The following is a 22,104-nucleotide window of genomic DNA, read 5'->3' as shown; positions in this document are numbered from 1 at the left end:
GCTCTGGGTTAAGAGCCTCTCCCACAGGAAAGTCTTCTGGCTCTTCTCCCACAGGAGTTAAGACGGGATTTACCACTGGACCCAGCCCGTCCGGAGCATGGATCCCAATGGGTGCTGTCGGAACAGCGGGAAGAGCAGAGGCTCCCTCCACAGAGGCGGCCTTCTTACTCCTCCGTTTCTTTCGTGCCTTGGGTTTCCCCGTCAGCAAGGATACTGGGCTCGCAGCCGGACCCTGTGTGACCTGGGATCGGGTGACCGCCACAGCAGCCATGGGTAGACCATCCGAGATCATCCCCAACTCAACCAAATAGTTTCCCAACAAAATGTTCGCAGGTACGTTGTCCTGCACCAGGACCAGAAGCTTTGCTGCCTTGTCTCCAGTCATAATGTTGACTAAGGCTACAGGCGATAATTTGGGAGGCCCACCAGCTAACCTGGTGGTTCTCAGAGGAGCACCTACATAGTCCTCTAACTTGAGCAGGGTCCTGTCCACCACTGTCATGCTTGCCCCAGTGTCTCTCAAACCAGTAGAAGGCTGGCCATTCAAGAGGACACTTCTCAAAAACCTACAAGTGTTTTGTGGGATAGTCGCCAGTACTTCTGCGTACTGGACCCAGGCCCCAAGGAACACTAAGGAAATCTCCACGGGAGCATCGAAGGTGATTCCAGTAGAGGAGGGGAGGACAGTGGCCTCCACCTCAGGTACGGAGTAGGGGTAGGTCAGGCTGGCAGCCTGGTCTCCAAGTACCTTACCCTTACACTTGAGGTCACCCCTTTGGTGATCAAGAGCCCCACAATCCCAACAAGTGCCAGGAGTGCGGGGTACAGTACTGGAACCACTGGGACCCTGCTTTGCAGCAGGCGGACCACTACTCTTACTCCCACCCACAACAGACTTATCCCCACTAGGCTTTTGGGTCTTCGCAGAGGAAGTTTTTGGTTTACCCGACTGTGATTGCTTTTGGGACTCCTCAGCTTTCTGTGAGGCCCACTTTTCTTTGTCCTTGTCCTTCCCACTGGAGTCCTTAGGGGACACCCACTGGGAGACCCCCTTGTCAGCCAACCTAGCCAGCTTAAAGGGGTCCAAAATGTTCTGGTCATCAACATACTGACACAGCTCTGGTGAACAGGCTTCCTAAAAATGCTCAAAAAACAAGAGGTGAGACAATTCAACAAACGTTTTCACTTTGTAACCATCAATCCACCCCATCATGTTCATGTGTGCAGCACTCACCCAGTCAATCCAAGACACATTCTCTCGTTTCTTAAAATCCCTGAACCGTTTAAGATATTGGGTAGGCGTTTTGCCAAACTTGGCGATTAAGGCAGACTTCATGCGCTCATACTGACCCCTTTCTTCCACACCCAGTTTCAGAATACAGTCATATCCAGTTTGAGGCACTCTGCTCAACAAACACTTAGCCCAATCTCTCTTATCAACATCATGAATAGCACAAGCCATTTCAAACACTTCAATCCATTGGAGGATATTAGAACCCTCCGCATATACACCAACCAAATCTTTCATAAACTTGGTTGCTGGGAACCTGACACTTTCAACTGGTTTCGCTGAAGTCTCCACTCGAGCTTTCTCTAACTGAATTCGCTGACATTCAGTGTCCTTATCTTTGAGTTCAAGATCCCTATTTTTGAGTTCCACTTGCTGTGCCAACTCCTCTTTCTTAAGTTCAGCATCAATTTCCAACTTGCGATATTCAAAGGCCAACTTCATCCTTAACAACTCAAGTTCCAGGGACTGCTGGGGTTTGGAACAGAGGCAGCAGGAAGGGTGGCATTCCCAGAATCAGATTCGGCGACAACCCCCGGGGTAGAGTCCTCATTGGTTGCAACCCCCCCCCCCTTCAATAGTTTCACAATCGATCTGTTAGTCCACCAGGGCAGCTATCAGCTCAGCCCTAGACTTATCCACAAAGTCTAATCCCCTGGCTTCACAAGCACTCCGGAGAGCCTCTATGCTCATCTGAGTCAATTTACCATTCGCAATAGTTTCCATTGCTTGTAATGTCGTTCTCTCGTACACGACTAAACCTCAATCTAACAAAGTGCAGATATCCTTCGTAAGTGGCACGGTTATACACTGAGTCTTAAAACCATAAGCATCCCACCACTGCCACAGCTGTGAAGACCGGAGGGGGGTCTGTACTTCCGCTCTCTATATGGTAGAGGGGAGACACATGGAGGGAAGGTAAAAAAAAAATGGAAAAGTTACAAAATGTGGGTGTGATTGAGAGAGCTGGTGGTGTACAGTGGATTTCTCCATTTGTGGTGTTAAGAAGCCATCAGGTGAGCTTTGTTGGTGGATTTATGAGAAAGGCACCCTTTACCGAATATTAATGAGATGCTTGCTATGATTGGTGGTGGAAACGTTTTCTCAATGTTGGACATGGCCTCAGCAAATCACCAAATAGAGCTGGAGTAGGAGAGCAGAAAATGTACTGCTTTTATATGAAGGGATTTTCCAGTTCAGGAGAATGCCATTTGGCCTCTTATCAGCTTCATCAACTTTCCAGAAAATAAGGCACAAGCTGTTTAAGGGGGTGAATGCAGTATTTGTGTTGTGAAGTGCTTGGTTAGTCTGATGTGGTTTGTCATGTGATTTATGATGGCACCCGAGGCCTGTGGAATGTTGATGTATGAGTGGGAGAATGCTGTGGTGAGTGTTCTATGTTGGATCAGTTGGGCCCTCCCTTCCTGGGTGATGGATGCCGGTGTCTTTGTCTTATGTCTTATTCTTGATGTCCAATTCCTGAATATGTAACTGAAGAAACTGAAGTAAACTTACTAAGAAGTAACCCAAAGCGGCGTGGACATTGCTTTATAATATTGGCGACGAGGATTTCTAACTGAAGACTGCTGCGGGGGGTGCAGTAGACATCAGGACCAGGAGAAGAAAAAGACAACACCGCCCCCAAGTAAGCAAACCCATCATCCAGGGAGGATAAGGGAGGAGGTTTTATGGATCATAACAGTTCGAATCAGGAGCCCATAGCTCTTGGGAGTGCTGTGTCGTGGATATAAGGAGCTGGAAGTGAGCCATGTGAGAAGGATGCCCCTCCCATTATCAGACTGGACAGCAGTCCTTATGTACTTGGAAGTGTGTGCTAGGTCATGGGTCCCCAGATTATGGATGGCCGTTGAGTTATGGGATATGCAGCCACCCCCTTTACAGGATTCGACATTGCAAGCAGAGGAGAGCGGGACTGTTATGGTAAATAAGTACAGCCCGACTACTATTCCCTGAGATGTACGCTCTGGTTGCGGGATTCAACCCCTGATTTGAAAGAATGCATGGTGATTTGCTGATATGAAACTGGTAGTGCCAACAACATGTTATGGTTGACTCAAGTGGCCAGCTCTGAGCTTGTAATAGTATGCTGTATGGCAAGCGACAGCTCACCTGAGTGACGGTTGAAGGGGAGGGATGTGCTATGCTCCGATCCCGAGCAAAGAATGGTGACTGCACAGGCAGAAGCAGGGTTCTGGCGATTGGTTTGAGCTCCGAAGAGTGAGCCTTGAACTTGTCGCCGTTGAGATCCATCTGAACAAACTAGGCGTGCTAAGTGATCACATCATTGTGCAGTTTCGGATAATGGACCTTTTCGTCTCTCACAGCGTGCGACGTAATGCAGAAAGGAAATGAATCTTTCATTTCATGCAAAGTAAAGGACCTTGTTGCATTTACGCAGCGTGAGGTGTCACGTGGGATAATGTGGAAGGCGAATTATCAAATGTATCTCTGCATTACAGAAAGCAGTGAAGTCAATCTGCGTCCTGCAGTATTGCGATTAAAGGACTCTGTGAGTGTGCCCAATGACTCGCTTTCAAGTCTGACTTTAGGAAGTGAAAGTCTGCATCGATAGCGGCCGACAGTGTGGAAGTCAGGTTCATTGCCCGGAAGAGACAATGAAATGCCGCTCCGTTTTGATCTGTGAGCCGTATTGGAGCTGTATAGGAGCAGCCAACGAGGAGGATGAAATATCAAGGATGGGCCCATTTGATGCCGCTCCGCCTCAGTTATTGAGGTGCTTGAAGCGGCCAACAAATAAGGTGACTGGCGTAGGTTGTGTATTTATGATGAGCAACCTGCTAGGCATTAAAAGTAATGGGGTGTAAGGTTCAAGCAATACATGCAGACTATTCCGGCATTGGAAACCGATCATGCTGTAATACATGTTAAGGTGACTGTATTACTGTATTTTATTTTTTGCGTAGATATGTATTTCGGAAATGCGTGGGGAAGTAAGTCTTATGCCGTATGAACTGCTATGGTAGTCAAGTTGAGGTTTGCTAGCACAACGCTGTCGGAAGTCAATTCTAGTATGAGTGAGCTAGCATGAATTGAACAGTGTGTTGTGTTCATTTGAATATTACTTGTGCAATTGCATTTTTGTAATTGTTAAGGTGTGATATGAAGTATAGAGCTAACAAGTTTTGAGGATTTGCAGGCCTTTTTGGACTGTAGCTTGTTTAAGAAAAAAATTCCATATTTGATGGTGTGGAGCGCATTTCTGTGTGAATGAGCTAGTATAACATTTTGAGGATTTCTAGCAGTTAGGTTGTTATAATATAACATGGACTTTTAGCAAAAACGTTTTAGCAAAAACAAGTTTTTTGTAGGCATTCATGCCAATACCATTCATTGTCTAAAACAGACACATTGGCTACCTTATTATAGATCTGGTTTGTGCCAGACAAGGTTTCGGTTTAAATAAGGTGAATAATGATAAGGAACAAGTGTCACATGTATAATCACATATGGAAAAAGTTGTGAGTGAATGAGAAAAGAATGGTTGTGACAAGTATGGGAAATCTGTAAATCTGTATGCAAGTAATTTTGTGAAGTTTAGGGAGGTAGTGCCTCGTCGAAGTGGAAGCGCATCGTGTTGTATTATGAGTTTCCATAGGTGGTAGTGCCCCTATAGTGTTTGAGAGGTGGTAGTGTTTCTGTGTTGTATTATGAGAGTCAATAGGTGGTAGCGCCCCTATAGTGTTTGAGAGGTGGTAGCGTTTCCGTGTTGTATTATGAGAGTCAATAGGTGGTACCGCCTCATATAGTGGTTTATTTATTTTAGTTTAGATTTGAGTGTGGTTTGCACTATTAAGTTATGGAGGTAGTGCTTTGCTTAAGTGACTATTGTGAGGTAGCAGCTTTAGAAGCAAAATTTGTGGGTAAGGTAAGCCCTGGGATAGCGCTACTGTCAGGAATGTTAGTGAGTAGTAAGTGAGAGTTACTATGGAGAATGGGTGTGTAAGTATAGTGACTTTAGGCATGTCAGTAGTGCAATGTTAGAAGAAGTCGACATCTTATGGGACAGCTGGTTAAGTTAGATGAAGTGTGTTGCTGGTAGGGGACGCCCTGTAGTACACACAATGGCGATAGTTGAAGATGCTGTTCAAGATTAAGAGTTGCATGGGGATTTGTTTATCTTTATGTGTTATGTGTTAATCATGACCATCGTTCCTCTGGTCAGGGTTTTATCTGTGTTGTGATGTTTGTTCTAGACAGCATGATCTCTTTATTGTGGAATCTGTACTACCTCGAGTTCTAGTGAGGTCACAGAATCTATGTTTGCTTGTTTGCTTCCAGTGTTCTAACTTGGTCAGTTGAAGTTTGTCTCTATTTGGTGGGGAGCCTCTGCTATTGCTGTTTTTTTTTTCATCCGTATAACTCAATAAATGCATATTAAGAAGACTTACCTGTTTCCACTAGCGTCTACATAACAATGGCAACGAGGATGGGATGCTGACAGAAGACCCCCAGCAGCGATTCCACACCGGCCGTCCGCTTTTCCCCAAACGTAGCAGCGGCAGTCGAGAGAAAAGCTCCGACGTGCATTAATTCGTACGATAGGCCGCACCGCCACCTCCCGGCATTGAGCGGCCACCAAGTTCAGTCGAGCAGCCTCGATCATCAAGTAAGTGCCTGCGCCGCCCCCTTTGGAAACTCAAGCCCCGCTGTCGCCGCGGCCATAGTTTCGCCTCTTCTCCCGGCCGTTCTTTACTTTGTCACCGCAGCGCTGCAGAGAGGACCCGTATCTCCCCGGTTCCTATTCCTGTTGAGTGGCATTGCCTCACCCCACACAACGACCATCTGGAAGCCTACGCAGTGTTCCTGTGAGGGGAGGGGAAAACAGGAGGAAGAAGATTACCGTGTACTCGGTAGCAGAGGCGCAGCGTGAATTCAAAAGGAAGCAGCAAGAAGTTTACCGTGTATTCGTAAACGAGGGCGCATTACAGATTCAATAAGAAACTCTTGTATGCGCGTTCTGAAGGATTGGAGGCGCCTTGTTGCTCATTGAATTAAGTGTAAATGAAATAGCTTTTCATTTATAACCATCAGGAACTGCCGGCACTGACAAGCACGGAGGCGTGTGAGGAGAGCAGAGTATCAAAGGTTGTCAGAGCTCAAGGACACCAGTCTGCCTATCTGAGGCATTGTAAAGGACATTGTGTCAAGAGTCTGGATCCCAGGGAGTTACCCAGTAAAAGTCTGAAAACTGCTGAAAACTGTGTTATACATGACAAGGCACCAAGGCGAGCAGTGTTTTGTTTTGTGACTGCCACTGTACCTATATCCACAAGAAGCTTTTCCAGGGAACCTGGTGACGAAAAGAGAAGAGGACAAAAAGAAGAGCAGCAGTTTCATCCACAGGAGCATGGCAGCTTTACCGGGAATAGCAGGTCCACCAATTTTTATGCCAATCCCTGGATCAGCAAAAATTGCGTGGTCCCAATGGCGCAAAGGATTTTTACATTATATGAAAGCTGCTGGAGGGACATCGTATTATAGCGAAAGGAAATTGGCTCTTTTATTACATTTCCTATGGTATGAAGGTCAAAGAATATATGACACGCTTCCCCAACCTTCGTGGGATGGCAGCGGTGATGATATGAATGAGTTTGACTTGGCCGTGTTGAAGTTCGACAAACATTTTAACCCTAAAACCAGCACAATATTGGAACGCTATAATTTACGAATGTGGGTACAGGGCAATGGAGAATCTGTGGAAGATTATGTAACGGCGTTGCGACACCTGGCGCTATCCTGTAAATTCCAGGAGGCGTTTGACGAACACATCCGTGACCAGTTCATAACACATAGTAGATCCAATAAAATTCGAGAGGAACTAAGGGATGAGCCAAATTTGGATGAAGTATTAGATGTTGCAGGCGTGTGGAACATTCACTAGCGTGTGTGGCCAAATTATCAAAGAGTGAGATGGGAGAGCCAAAGGAAAACAAAACTGAAATACTAAACGTGGTGGATGCGAAGAGCAAAAGAAGGGGAAAGAATAGAGAAACGAGTCGGATTGCTGTGGCAGAGAGAAGAAATCAAGATTCGCCACAATGAACTGAAAGAAAAGATGAAAGACTATGTTTTCGATGCGTGAGTAGTACGCATTTTGCCTCTTCCATCGTGTGTCCTGGTCGCAGAGCTACTTGTGCGAAATGCAAAAGGAGAGGACATTTTGCAAACTGTTGCAAGAATTACCAGTTTGGCCAGGCTGGTCAAAAGAAGGTTCTTTATGTGAATGAAGAAGAAGATGGAAGGTCGTCAGAGGAGGAAATAACACTGCCGATGCAGAATGTCATCGTTAATACTATTAATGTTGTTATGGAGGGTGAAAGCTCAGATGACTGTGAATGTCAGTATGCGGTGTTGAGTGTGAATGGTCATAAGGTTTCCATGATGGCCGATTCTGGTTTGAAGATTTCTTTAGTATCTAGAAGTGTGTTTGAGAGGGAGATGAAAGGCGTAGTGTCAGAATTGTTAGAACCTGACATAAATCCCGGTGGGTATAATCAGGATAAGATTGAATTGTTGGGTTATGTGTGGAGTAAGTTTGAAATTAAAGGATGAAAATGTGATGGCAAAGTGTTCATCACTAAGAAGGGTCAATCCTTACTGGGATGGAGGGAACAGAAGAACCTAGCCATCAGACTCAACCCCAATCAAGCAGAACAAGTACTGCAAGTGTCATCGTCATGCTCAGTTTCCAGCAAGTATGTGACAGAGTATGGTAGAGTGTTTGATAAGACATTGGGGAGAGTGACATTTTTTCAACACCAAATAATATTAAGAAAGGGCAGTACTCCCGTTGTGGCGAAACTTAGACCTATGCCTTTTTCTTTACGAGAAGGTGTTAAAAGAGAGCTAGAGAAATTGTTACAGATGGGCGTCATTGAGAGAGCAGGAGGAGTTGAGTGGGTATCCCCTGTTGTGGTCGTCAAAAAGAGTTCGGGTGGTCTAAGGCTATGCGTAGACATGCGTGAGCTTACCAAATGTGTGATGGTCGATAGGCATCCACTAGCCAACATGGGTGAGATGTTAACCATCGTTGGTAGAGGCAAAGTTTTTTCAAAACTCGATATGGCGTCTACATATCACCAAGTTGAACTAGAGGAAGGATGTAGGAAGGTTACGGCCTTCATCACCCATGATGGAGTGTTTCAGTTTAGAAGGATGCCGTTTGGTTTGGCGTCAGCCTCATCTGTGTTTCAGAAGATTATGGATTGTTTGCTTAGAGGTGTGAGGGGAGTGTTTTGCTTCCAAGACGATGTGTTAATAAGAGGTGAAATGCTAGAAGAGCATGACAGGAATTTGGGTAGAGTGTTGAAGATTTTTGAGGAGAGGGGTATAACTTTAAGGGAGGAGTAATGTAAATTTGCTGTATCTAAAGAGGACTATCTGGGTCACGAGGTATCATGTGATGGTGTTAGACCCAAAGAGGGTATGGTAAATTCTATGAAGGAGATTGAGAAGCCAACCACCAAAAGTGAACTACGTTCATTTTTGGGCATGACTGAATTTTATCAAAATTTGTTGTGAACTATGTATCCAAAGTACAGGAAATGAGGAAAATGTTGAGCTTTCATTTGGAATCGACAGTGTGATTTGGAGTTTGCTAGAATCAAGGAAGAGATAGACATGGCTCGTCCATTAGGATGTTTTGACACAGGAAAATTATTAATTATTACTGTTGATGCTAGCGAGGGTGGTCTGGGTGCCGTCCTTTCACAGAAACAAGAAGATGGATTGGATGAGGTGATAGCTCATGCACCATGTGGCCTGAAGGGCGCAGAGTTAAGGTATTCAATTCTTGAAAAAGAGGCTCTGGTGTGTTATTGGGCTGTTGAGCGGTTTAGAAATTTTGTTTGGGGTGTGGAGTTTGTGATACTGACAGATCACAAACCCTTGAAGGTCATTTTTGAAACTAAGGGCTTAGATAAGGTCTCGCGCAGAGTAGCAGGCTGGGTCACTAGGATGCAAACTCATAGTTTTAGAATGGAAGTAATACCCGGAAAAGATAACACACTTGCTGACAGTTTATCGAGGGTAAGAGTTACCTCTCAGGATGTGTTGGAAGATGAGGATATGGAAATGGTGTTTGTGAACACAGACGGAATTGTATCCAGGCAAGAGTGGTTAGATGAAATAAGAAAGGATGAGATAATCAGTAAAGTTATCCCGTATGTGGTGACTACAACTTGGCCAAATAAATCAGAGTTGGCAGAGGGAGTATAACCTTATTGGGAGGTAAGAGATGAACTATCCGTTGTGAATGACATATTATTCAGATGGGAGAGAGCAGTGGTTCCAGTAGGTATACGCAACAAAATTATCGATTTGGCACATAGTGGCCACATTGCTGTTACCAAGACCAAAGGAGTATTGAGATCAGATTATTGGTGGCCGGGCTTCGACAAGGAGGTCGAGAACCAGTTAGCTGAATGCCATTTATGTATCAAGAGTGGGAAGTGGGTGGTGTTAATCCTGACCATCATTCCCCTGGTCAGGGTTTTATCATGGGACTGAATAGTACTGCCATTGAGATTAGTTATTGGGTCAACCACATGTTTTGTAGGTGGTCTTGGAGATGGCTGGCCAGCATTTTCAAGTGTTTGAGGATCTGTATACCATGGTGTGGTTATGTTTGCTCGATTCACTTGGTCCATATGTGTATTTGTGTTTCTGAGGCATGCATGTTGTTGGATATTTGCTTGTGGCGGGTGTAGTGTTTTACTGAATTTTCTGTCTGGTTATGGTCATTCTATTGTCATCCTGGATGACTAGTATTGCATCAGGATGGCAAGTGGTGCTTCAGGGTGGCAGCCTGAAGGTTCGCCTGTGGCGGGGGCGGGCAGAAGGACAAAAGTTTTTTTTGAAGGTTATTGGATTGTTGGGTTGGTATAGCCTTGGATCTGGGCTGGTAGGTGTCTAGAGTGGCAGTCTAGAGTTTGCCCGTGGCAGGGTCAGACGGAAGGTGATTAGAGTTTATAAATATGGTGCTTGAAGAACGATAGGCGGAATTCTGGAATTGCATAGCTGTAGGACTTTCTGTAGAATATGCATGGTACTTTGGACCGGGTGTGATGTGTGTGGTGTTTATGTGGTCACATGCTTTGTGAAGTACTTGTCGTGAGTGTGTTTGGTAAGGAGGGAGATGTGTTGTGAAGTACTTGTTTGTGAGTGTGTTCGGTAAGGAGGGAGATGTGTTGTGAAGTGCTTTTAGTCTGATGTGGTTTGTCATGTGATTTATGATGTCACCTGAGTGCCTTTGGAATGTTGATGTATGAGTGGCGATTGTTCTATGTTGGATCAGTTGGGCCCTCCCTTCCTGGGTGATGGGTGCCGGTGTCTTTGTCTTATGTCTTATTCCTGATGTCCAATTCCTGAATATGTAACTGAAGAAACTGAAGTAAACTTACTAAGAAGTAACCCAAAGCGGCGTGGACATTGCTTTATAACAATTTGTTTTCCAAGATGATGTTTTGAAATGTGGAAGAAATTAAATGGAACATGATGCTCTACTTGAGCAAGTTGAAGAAATCTTGGAAAGGAAGGGCATCACGTTGAGAAAGAGAAATGTGTGTTTGGAAAGGAGAAGGTGGAGTACTCAGGTCATGAGATCTCAGGGTCCGGTGTGGGACCAAAAAGTGAGATGGTAGATGCAAATAAAGAAGGTGGGAATACCTAAGTCTGAAGGGGAACTTTGTTCTTTTTTGGGTATGATTGAATTTTATCAAAGGTTTGTGCAAGATTTTGCAGACAAAGTAAAGAACATTAGAAAGTTACTTAAAAGGTGAGAGGAATTTGTTCGGAATGGGTTGTGTGATAAGGAATTTGCTAAGATAAAGGAGGAGATTGACCTTGTGAGAGCGTTAAAACATTTTGACACACGGGAAGAGTTGATGGGAGTGACAATGGGGTTGGGACTGTTTTGACACAGGTAATGATGTGGGTGGTGAAGCAATGGTTGCACATGCCTCAAGAGTATTCAGGGGTCCTGAAAATAATTATTCGTATTGGAGAAGGAGGCGTTGGCCTGCCATTGTGCAGTAGAAACATTTTCATATTTTGTGTGTGGTGCAGTTTGTTATAAGGACAGATATTTTTGAGTCTAAGGGTTTGAACAAATTGTCACGCTGGTTGGGTAGCTGGGTCACAAGGATTCAAAGTCATACATTCTCCATGGAAGTTGTTTCTGGTTGTGAAAATGTGTTAGTTGATCATTTTTCAAGACTGGGAGGTCAAAAAGAAGAGGAAGCAGGTAAAGAGATTTTGTATATGGCTTTTGTTGATCATGACATAATTATAGGGAGAGAGGAATGGCTGGAAGCAGTAAACTATGATTAGGTAATGGTCCATGTTATGAGCTATGTGGAGTCAGTATGGCCAGGTAAGATGAGTTGACCACAAGATAAGAAGGCCTTTAGGGAGGTTTGTGAGGAATTGTGTGTAGGTTGTTGTATCGTTGGGAGCGTGTGGTTGTTCCCAAATCTATTCGCAATAAGGTTGTTTATATGGCACGTGAGGGCCATATTGGTGTTTCCAGTACCAAAGCTGTTTTAAGGAGTGTGTATTGGTGGCCCAGATTTGACCGCGATGTGTAGAGGAGATTGGCAGATTGTATGGAGTGTAGATGGATGGGTAAAGAGGAGTGTGCTGGTGTGCAGTCCCTGGTGAAGATGGAGGTGCCTAACAAGGTACGGAAGTACTTGGCCATGGATGTGCTAAGGTCAATTGGGATGGGAGGTGGATGCAGAAGGTTTATTATTGTTTAAGAGGATTGTTGTCCACGTTGTCCTAATATAAAGTTGTTAGAGAGGCTACTGGTGAAACTTTGGTTGAATTTGTGCAAGATGTTTTTGCAAGGAAATGTTTGCCCAAAAGTATTTTGACAGATAATGGGACACAGTTTGCAGGTGCATATTTTCGGGCATATATAAAGACGTGTGGTATAATACACAAGAAGACAGCACTATACCATCCTGAAAGTAATGGTATGGTGGAAAGAACAAATAGTATTGTGGAGAGAACAAATTGATGCATTATGGGGGCAACTTGCAAGGCTGGTGTGTGTGTAAAGGACAAGAAGGTTGTGGTTCAAGAGTGAATGTATGCCCTGCGAATGTCTCTACATTGAACTACAGGTGTTGGCCCATTTGCGATGATGAGAGGGCAGAAGGTCTATACCAAAGTGGTCCCTCCCTGATTGGGATGGGTGATGGAATCAGATTGTCTTGTTCAGATATTGTGAGAGAAGTTGGACAAGAACAAGGATGAATGGATTGTGAAGGAGAATGAAAGGAGATGTGCAAAAGCCCCCCTGCTGGGGTTCGTTGCAAACCTGCTTAATAAAGCTGCATTTGAACTTACCTGGAGTGCCCTGGTCTTCATAATAAAAATGTTCTTGATTGAACAGGTAATTGTCAAGACCAAACACATGCTATGTCAAATGAAAGCTTTACATCGTCACTTTGGTAAATTCTCACTCAAGCCTTTGATTAAGTTCTACGAATCCAAGGTGGATACGATCATTTGCTATGGATTGGAGATACATTATCAGGTAACAGAGTACAATTCTGACTATGTTGAATGGCTGTTGTGGAAAAGCACCTTGGGCCTTCCCAAATCTGTTCCTATGGCAGTCATTCAAGCAGAGTTGGATCTGAATTCCCTAAGTTCCAAAATATTGTGGAAAAGGACCCAATTGTGTTTCAAGGTCTATCAACCACTCTCGAATTCTATATTTGAGCAGAAGGACATAGCCAAGGCCAGAGTTGAAAGTGTTCTTGTTCAATCATGTAGTACGCACTTAAGTATTGCCTCTACCAATATGAAAGAGTTGGCATCCAACAGCTTGTTAGCAAGGAAGAAAATTTCCAGCATAATTGGATTAACACCTGTGAAAAATCTAATAATTACAGGAGTTATAAAGACCTAAATAGGGTACATTGTAAATTGGGTTGTTGTGCTCCATACTTACTGTATACCCTCTGGGCCTTTGCCAGAACCATGTTGTGTTTTCACTGAAGTCTACTACCAACTAAGGAAAACAAATTTCGCTGGAAAGTTAAAGATGTGGAAGATTCTATCTGTAGATACTGCCACACCTACGTGGAATCACTAAGACATTTACTGTATGAATGTCCAGAATGTATTACATCTAGGAATTATAGCGTTGGGCATTTTATTAAGGGAATTAGATTGTATCTTTGGGGCTTTCTATGGGATCATTTTTCCTGGATCATTGTTTTAGGTCATTATTAATTGCATTGTATTATTTACGGAAATTGGGTCTGTAAAATAATTTGTGCTTTCTTTTCTTTTAACTTGGATATTGATTGATTGAATTGAGAAAATGTAACTTAAAGGCTGAACTTGTAAATACAAATCAGTTGTGTTAAGGTATATTAATTTAGGCAATAGACACAAATAAATAAACATATTGACTATGGCAGTAACCAGGGACGCATATTTTATGAATGTGAGGCAATGTTCTGTAGCCTTGATGGTCGTGCAGATTATGTGATACCTCTGTCCCCAAGTACCCCACAGGCAGAATGTAACCACTGACTGTGGAGTCTTTGTGGCCACAGGTGAGTGGTAGGTCGTCGAGGTGGAACCGAGAACTGCAACCGGGAACTGCCGAAGAGACCCCTTGAGCGCTGCAAGGCAATGGGTAAGTAATCAAGCAGTGCAAAATAGGCAAGTGAATATAACTGAATATACAGGCAATATAATGGGAAATGGGACTTGACACCAGATAGGAAACGTGAAGGGGTCTTAAATGATAACCAATGGACCAGGTTATGTTGCAGTCCGGTAGAACCCAATCGAGTGGAAACACACACCAGAACCAACAAGAGTAAGTTCCTGTGGTGTCCGTTGAAGCAGAATCCGTAGGAAAAACAATAAGCAAAGTCCGGATCAAAATATAGGGGAAAGCAATCCAAAAGGGTCCGAGGCGTCGTAGCAATTCAGGGGCAGAGTCCAGAAACCAATCCAAAGAAGAAATCCGTAGTCGTAAGTTCCAAAGTAACCAGTAGAATCCAAAGCGCCACGCAGTACTTGAATAAGCAGCTGAGAAGCACCATTTCCGAATTATCAGCGGGCTTTATACAAAACAGCAGTCACATGACAGGTCCATGAAGCCACGGTCGACGTGCAGTAGAGTCACGTGATACTGGTTGCCGGTCACATGTTACTGGTTACTGGTCACTTTGCAAACCTGTTCCTTTTTGCCGTGGTGGTTGTGCCGATAGCGGCGCCAGAGGAAAGGGTACCTCCATTTCAGTTGCCAGAGGAGAGAGGGTCGATAAACGTCTGAAGTACCAAGCAAACTGGTAGGGAACTGTTGCCTTTGCCTGAGGATTCGTGTGCGAGCCAGAGAATGATTGAGGTTCAGTTGGGTTGCGAGTGGCTGCGGGTTGTTCTGTGCATCAGTGTGAACCCTGGTGGACGTGACAGGCAATCTGTGGGTATACTGTTGCTTTCAGTGCAGAAAAGGAAAACTCGTAAAAAATGGAGGAACCCACACCACTCTGACGATTTAACACCACTTCAAAATCATTAGGCAATACCAATTGTGTCAGTGCCATACCAAACAAGTAGTGATACTATCAAAATTGGCATCTCTGTTTCAAAGCATGCCTCATCACGAGTTGGGCGGCATCCCCGGCGGTAATAACATTACCGCCAAACCCCCTGGCGCTATTAGCGCTGCATCACAGGTTTGGCAGAACGGTAAGTCCCCATTGGGCCCTTTCAGGAATTCCCCATTGGGCCTATTTAGGAGTTCCCCATTCTCCATTGGGCCCAATGGGGAATTTTCAGCACAACTACGGCCGGCAGTATTAGCGTGCGGTAATAGCGCCAAAAATCAGCAAAATCGTGGTGGAATTGCCCCCAGCTCAGAGTTGGGGGTAAATCCTGCCAAACCCATGATTTGGCAGACCCTAATATGTGGCGGTAATAGCGTTACCGCCGCATTTAAGGGTTGCCGCCAAACTTGTGATGACCCCCTTTTCTAAATGTCCCGTGCACTTACCTGCATTTATAAAATGCTAATCTCATTTTAACTAAATTGTGCACTTCATAATATGAAATTCTAATTTATATGTGAACAAAATGCAAATCTAGATATCGGCTGTGTTCACAAAAAATGTGTCTCAGCCACACAACAGTGGGCGTCCCAAATGCTTTGTACTTTGCAAAAAGCAGACATTGGGCCTCCGGTAATGATTTTTTTCCGGAGCCCAGAAAAGGGCAATAACTGGGTCATGCTGACATTAGCGGACCCGGTAATTGCCCTTTTAGAGTGATCTGGGATTAGGAAAGGGTGACACTGAAATGGTAGCAGGGCAACAGACTGACATGATGGAGCAGGGAGCTTCACTGTGAGCAGAAGATGTTGTATAGCTGTTTGAAGTGCAAATCTGAATAGTTGTTATGTTGCCATAGTTGTTATGCACTTAGTGGTGCAACTCTGTGGTGAGGGAGTTCCTATTACAATGTTATCAGTTTAAGAATGGTTGGAGGGCTGAGAGAATGGAAGTTGTCAGTTGACAGAAGAGCTGAGAGAGGACGTACTGCAGGTGTCTCATCCAAACTAATAGAGATGTCATCTTCCACCCAGGCTGTTTCACCTTTATTATGCTGTCTAGGAGCTTTGCATGCTTTCCTGACAACTGCAGTTGATTGAAGAGCCGGGAAACAGATTCTGCATGCTGCATAGCATGACACAAGATGTTGCCAGGCGGAGCAGGAGCAGTGTCGTTAGGGGGGTCATACAAGAGGAGGTGTCGGAGTTACAGGTATGCCGATTTGTTTGAGCTAAGGGCTTGTGCTCCTCTGTGTGATTTATGTGGGGCGCCTCTCTTCTGACGCTGTCTCAAGGTTGCTGTGCAATGTGGTCGTTGCGTTGCCAGGTGACGCGATCCGTCCATTTATGTGACTCCCTGGGCAGGGTGGAGAGCAGCATGTACTGACCAAAGCTGCCAACGATGGTGCTGATTGGAGGCAATCCCAGGATAGCAGATAGCTGCAAGGTCAGTGCTTTAAGTGCCTCCCTAGCGGAAATTCACTGCACCGAAATAGGCACTGAGTGTAAGGGAGGACAGGTCAGCTGCAAGGTCGTTAATTGAATTGTCACTGTGTTGGAAATTGTCATAACATTGTTCAGAGATGGCAAATATATCTGGGCCTGTCTTGCTTTTACCACACGCTGGTGAGCTTTCTGTGAGGTGGAAGGACTGGAAGAAGGATTTCCTAAAGTTTGTGTTTGGCAGAATATGGGCCTAACTATTTGGTGGAAAGAAAAGATGCCTTGCTTTTTCATTGTTTGAGACATGCTGAGCAAGAAATTTTCAAGAGGTTGCCGGAAGCGCTGATACAAGTGGACGGGGTAGCATTGAACATGTTTGAGACCAGTATAGCATTTCAAGGTGAAGGAGAACAAGATATTGGCGGGGTATCATTTTGCCAAATGGGTGCAAAAATGAGTAGAGACCTTTGAGGCATTTGTAATGGTTTTGAGAGGTCTCGCAAACAAATGCCAATTTGGACATTGTTGGGAGGAACATCTCAGAGACTAGCTTATGATCAAACTTGCCAGAGATTGCCATGGATGTAGAGCACACAGCCTTGTGCATTGATAAGGATGATAAATGTTCAAGAGTGAACAATGTACTATATATAGGGAGGGGTGCCTCAATCCAGGGTTATGGGTTGAAGAAGGATACCAATTAGAGAGCTAGAGACAAAGGGAGAGGAAGAGTTTCAGCTGCCAAGAATGAAGGTGGCAGTGTTTGTTATGTGAATCGTCAAACCAGGAGATGTTTTAGATGTGAATTGTCAAACCAGGAGATGTTTTAGATCTGGTAGTGCACAACATTTGGCGATGGACAAAGAATGCACAGCAGTATGTTAAATGCAGGATGTGGGGTAGGAGAGGTAATCTCGCCAAATGTTGCAGATTGTCATCAGGGCGAATGGGCAATATTGATGAGAATGTCGGTGTAGATGAAGATTTAGACCCCTATCAAAGACACTGGAGCTGAATTAAGATAATACAACTTTACAGCTCGTCATAAAACAATCCCAAAAAACTTGATTTATTCGTATAACAGAATATATATATATTCTGGATAGTGAATTAATGAATGCTACCTTATCAGATTTTTGAGTAATGTCAAACATGTAATAAATAGCTGACAATTCAAGATTTACTACACACGTGTGCTATTACAAACAATACATATAAAGACCCACAATGCATACAAATCATAGGCACATACAGGGAAACTAAAGTAATGAAAAAACAGCATCACCAGAAAATGTTAATAACATTGAAGTTCATCTTTATGTATACAAATTAATTGTGTGTTTGAGTCCTGCCTATTGCCCCATCTATGTCACGATGATCTGAGACCAAACCCTAATTGTAATTGTAATTGTTTATTTGTAAAGCGCTTATACACAAGTGAAGTGCTTCAAATCGCTTCAAGGCAGGAAGGGAACAAGGGAATACAGTTGTCATTCTTAGGCCTTGAAGATTCTATGTTATCTAACAACAATAGCTAGCATACTAGGCCAGAGGCATATCTACTAGTAAGTGCTTCACAAAAAGGGGGAAAGAGGGGGAGAGAGGGAGAAGCATACTGATCAATGAACTACAGTTCTGGTCTGGCAACATTTCAGACTGCTTTGTAGTTGATCATCCAATGCGCCTATGCATAAGAATTTCAAGCACAACCAAGATAGGAGGGGAGACAGAGGGAGGACTGGACAGTCAGTATTGCAAGGCCTAGAACATTAGTTCTAGGTTGGAGGAGGCAGAGCGGAGGGCTCTGGAAGGAGAGTATTTGGGAAGAGAGGAAAGTACTTTAAGAACATATGACAAGGTTAAGGTCTATATATATAGCACCTTTTGAATTTTTAGATTCAGACTGTCCGTGAACAAAACCACCTGGCCTAGATATGTCAGTGAACAAAAACAAGTAGCCAAGATATGTGATGTCATCAGTGACAGGCATAGCCCGGGTAGGGCCTGAATGGGCAAGGTCCACCAAAAATCTGTAAATGCCCACTCAGCAGCGTGCATTTACAGATGTTAATGTCACTGTGGTGGGCCCAACTACATTAGCTTCAGGCCCCACTTGTTGGACAATCTTGGCTATGCCCCTGATCAGTGATGTCATCAATGACATTTGTGATGTCATCTTTGATGTCCTGGGTGTTAGTATTAGCCTTGCACGGTTGTGGCGTGAGTTATGGTTGCTTAGCTTACCATAACTGGCAAATTTCTGAAGTTTTGGGGTTTTACTTGTAACCATAACATCCCTTTAACCTCTTTGCCAAGGACGAGGTGGCCCTCTCCTCCACCCCAAATGGAGGTGCGTATACCTCACCGCCACCCATTTGGGCTGAGTGGGTAGAGGGCCACCAAAAATTGTGGGACAGGCCCCCCAGTGGGTGGGGCAGTAAGGTTTGGGCACCCTGGTGCCAGATTGGCACACTGTAGGGCCCATCTGCACCAAGGGGAGTTGGGTTACCAAAGGAAAAAAGTGAAAATGGTAGACCGCATTTTAGGGGGGGCTGTGGGGCACCCCAAACTGATGGGGAATTTTCTAATGGGAAGTGTAGGTGACCCCCTCCCCCCATCCACAATGGAGTGGTGCCATGTCATGTAGCCCTCCCTGGGGGCAGATATCTGCTCCTAGGAATGGACACCTGAGGCCAGGGAGGAGTGCAGGACAGCTCCCCCTTATCTGCCCCCAGGGAGGGCTACATGAGATGTGCCGCCCCTCCAATTGGGGTGGAGGTGGAGAGCTACACCCCTATCACATTACAAAGTTCCCCGGTGGTGTAGGGTGCTCCTCTGTTAGTTCTAAAACAAAATTCCCTTTGGCCTAGCCCCTTTTGGGTGACCACGTGCTAGTCTCCAAATCTACTTCGGCGGTGTGGATCATTATGCCCACCTTGCTCTTGTATCTCAGGGCGATTATACACTGTGTTACTCCTACGTTACTATGCTATGGACACACAAACATAACCAAACACTAAGAAATGAGATAACAATGAACACAAATAAAAACACACAAGTCAGTTTCAATTATAATACAGAATACATTTATTCATGCACTGCAAGGCATGATGCAAACACTACTATAATGCAAAACTGGAATGTGTACCTTTTATGCTCTGGGTTCAAATCTACAATGCAATAAATGTAAGCCTTACAGGCTTCTAATGCAAGCAATCTAATAGCAACTTATCCAGTTTATTCATAAATATGGCGAGTGTCAGCATTCAGCATTCCTCTCCAATCCACACCATACTTCACTCTCTCTCTCCCTAAGACAATCCCTGTCTGATTTCCCCTTCTCCAAACCCAAAAGCTCTGTGTGAGTGTCTGTCCTAATTCCCCATTGCACATGTTTTATTCAGATCAATTTGGCCTCATATCAGCAATACTCCCCTTCTTGCCATGTGCAAGCTTCCCATTCTGCAACCAGACAGTCAGTCAGGGCCTCTCCTTGGCCTCTCAGTGGTCTGGACTTCCTGACAACTCTCTGCCAGTCCCCCTCTGCCAAGCTCTCGAACTCTGCTCTCATCAAAATGCTTCCCCAATGCTGCCGAACTCCCAAAGCTATCAGATTTTGCTGAACCCCTCTCTGAGAGTCATCTCCATCCACAAACTCCCTTGATCTCAAAGAGCAGCTCCATCTACATCTAAAAACTCCCCAAAGCCTCACCTCGGGTTATAGTATTCAATGACGTACATAAATCTCTATGGTTACATTAAGCATTCACTAGTTTTTCTCTGTCAGCATTTCTAAATCCGAACAGTGCCTGGACGTCTGTGATGCATGTCTTGTTCTTTTCAGTCACTGCGTGTTCTCTCATTGTGACATTTGTACATCATATCTTGTACCATGCTATCTGTGTTACGTGTTACCATCCCATCCATTTCCCTCCATATTCCTCTATTCACTCCATTGAAATCCCTCTCTTCTGTCTCTGTGCAAAGCACTCCAGTGCTGCCTGCCCCCACCTTCTCTGTCTGCGAGCACAACCCAGGGCCTGATAAGCCAGCCCTTATCCATTTCTCCACTCGGACAAGAGTCACGTTATCTGTGTCTGCCAACCAAACTTTTTACGCATTCCTCGTTCCAGTGTAACTCAAAACATTCTCTCCGCAGAACCAAGTGGCACTTCTGTTCTATCTCATTCAGGATGGCTTCAGAATGCCATAGGACTCATGCATCCTAGCATTCACTCTTTCTCGCAACCCAAGCGCTATTCCCATAATATAGCCTCAATGCATACCCTAAGTGCACACTCATGCGTGGTGTCTCTACAATGCATACATAATACATAACATATATCTTTCTAAACATGTCTTCTACATGTTTCTACAAGTATAACAGGCCTCATTCTATAGCAAATTCATATGGCTACATAATATGTGGTTAATGGATAATATAATCACACTAATCAGAATGAAAGATGGATAAATGGATCCCTAAATGGGCAATGTTTCTCTAATGACAACAAACCAGGCTTCTCCATACAATATCTGGTCTTACACCTCAGCCTCCCCTAAAGTACAGCCTGCCATTTTCAATTCTTTTCTTTGTTTACCAAACTTGCCTTGGCGCAGACGGGCACATTGGGGTGCTAATCTGGCCCCACGGTGCCCAAACCTTACTGCCCCACCCACTGGGAGGCCTGTCCCACAATTTTTGGTGGCCTTCTCTCCCCCGCCCCAAATGGATGGGGGGGGTGTACCTCACACAGCCGTTTGTAGGAGGCCCAGGGAGGGGCCTCACACCAAACCACACATGGCCTATCTTCCCATGTCCCCACACGTGTCCCGATGAAAACGGTACCTCACGTGTGGCTGCACCTACCGGGCCGCAGAAGGAAAAAGGCTACACCACTTGCAACCCCCAATGGGTTTGGGGAGAAAACCTACAGATTTGGACCTAGTGTGGCAAAGCCAATAAGGAAAACAGGGAACCCCATGCATTTCCCAAAAGAGGATGCCTGTGAGAATCCACAGAGGTCTGACTTGCGCAAATCACCCTAGAATTTATTACCCAGAACCCTTGGCAAAGTCCAAATTTGGGGGAAAAAACACAATTTCCGTACATTTTACTGTGGTCACCCACCGAAACATGCCGCCAACAACACATGGCCTACCATCCTGCGTTCCCACATATGTCCCAATGAAAACGGTACCTCACATGTGTGGGTGCACCTACTGGGGTGCAAGGGCGAAGCCAAAAACACAGAGAACCCCAACTCTTTTCGCACAGCAGGATTGCAGGATTTTGACTCATGTGCACACCATACAGATTTGGGCCTGGGGTATCCAAGCCACCAAGGAAAACTGGGAACACCATGCATTTCTGAAAAGAGGACACCCGTGGGAATGCATAGAGGTCTGACTTAGGCGAAGTGGCCCAGAATTTATTACCCCGAATCCCTGACAAAGTGTGATATTTGGTGGGCTTTCTGGGTAATAAATTCTGGGCTGATTTGCGCAAGTAAGACCTCAGCAGATTCCCACGGGTGTCCTCTTTTCGGAAATGCATGGGGTTCCCAGTTTTTCTTGATGGTTTGGATACCCTAGGCCCAAATCTGTATGGTGTGCACTTCCATGAAATTTATAAAATTCTGCTGTCAGAAAAGTCTTGGGGTTAGCTGCGTTTTTGGCTCTCCCCTTTGCCCCCAGGTAGGTGCACCCACACATTTGAGGTACCGTTTTCGTGGGGACACCTGTGGGAACA

At 44.8% G+C, this 22,104-nt stretch overlaps 1 protein-coding gene across 1 annotated transcript in view; it reads left to right on the top strand.

Annotated features, from left to right (window-relative positions):
- LOC138467595 (potassium/sodium hyperpolarization-activated cyclic nucleotide-gated channel 4-like) overlaps nucleotides 1-22,104 on the top strand; it is a 2,558,748-nt gene that overhangs the window by 180,100 nt on the left and 2,356,544 nt on the right. The gene's annotated exons all lie outside the window — the stretch shown is intronic.

Source organism: Ambystoma mexicanum, chromosome 4q (genome assembly GCF_040938575.1).
Source record: "Ambystoma mexicanum isolate Mex_15411 chromosome 4q, UKY_AmexF1_1, whole genome shotgun sequence".
In the NCBI taxonomy this organism is placed as follows: Eukaryota; Metazoa; Chordata; class Amphibia; order Caudata; family Ambystomatidae; genus Ambystoma; species Ambystoma mexicanum.
The sequence above is the reverse complement of the archived record's forward strand: the minus strand, read 5'-3'. Positions and strand labels throughout refer to the sequence as shown.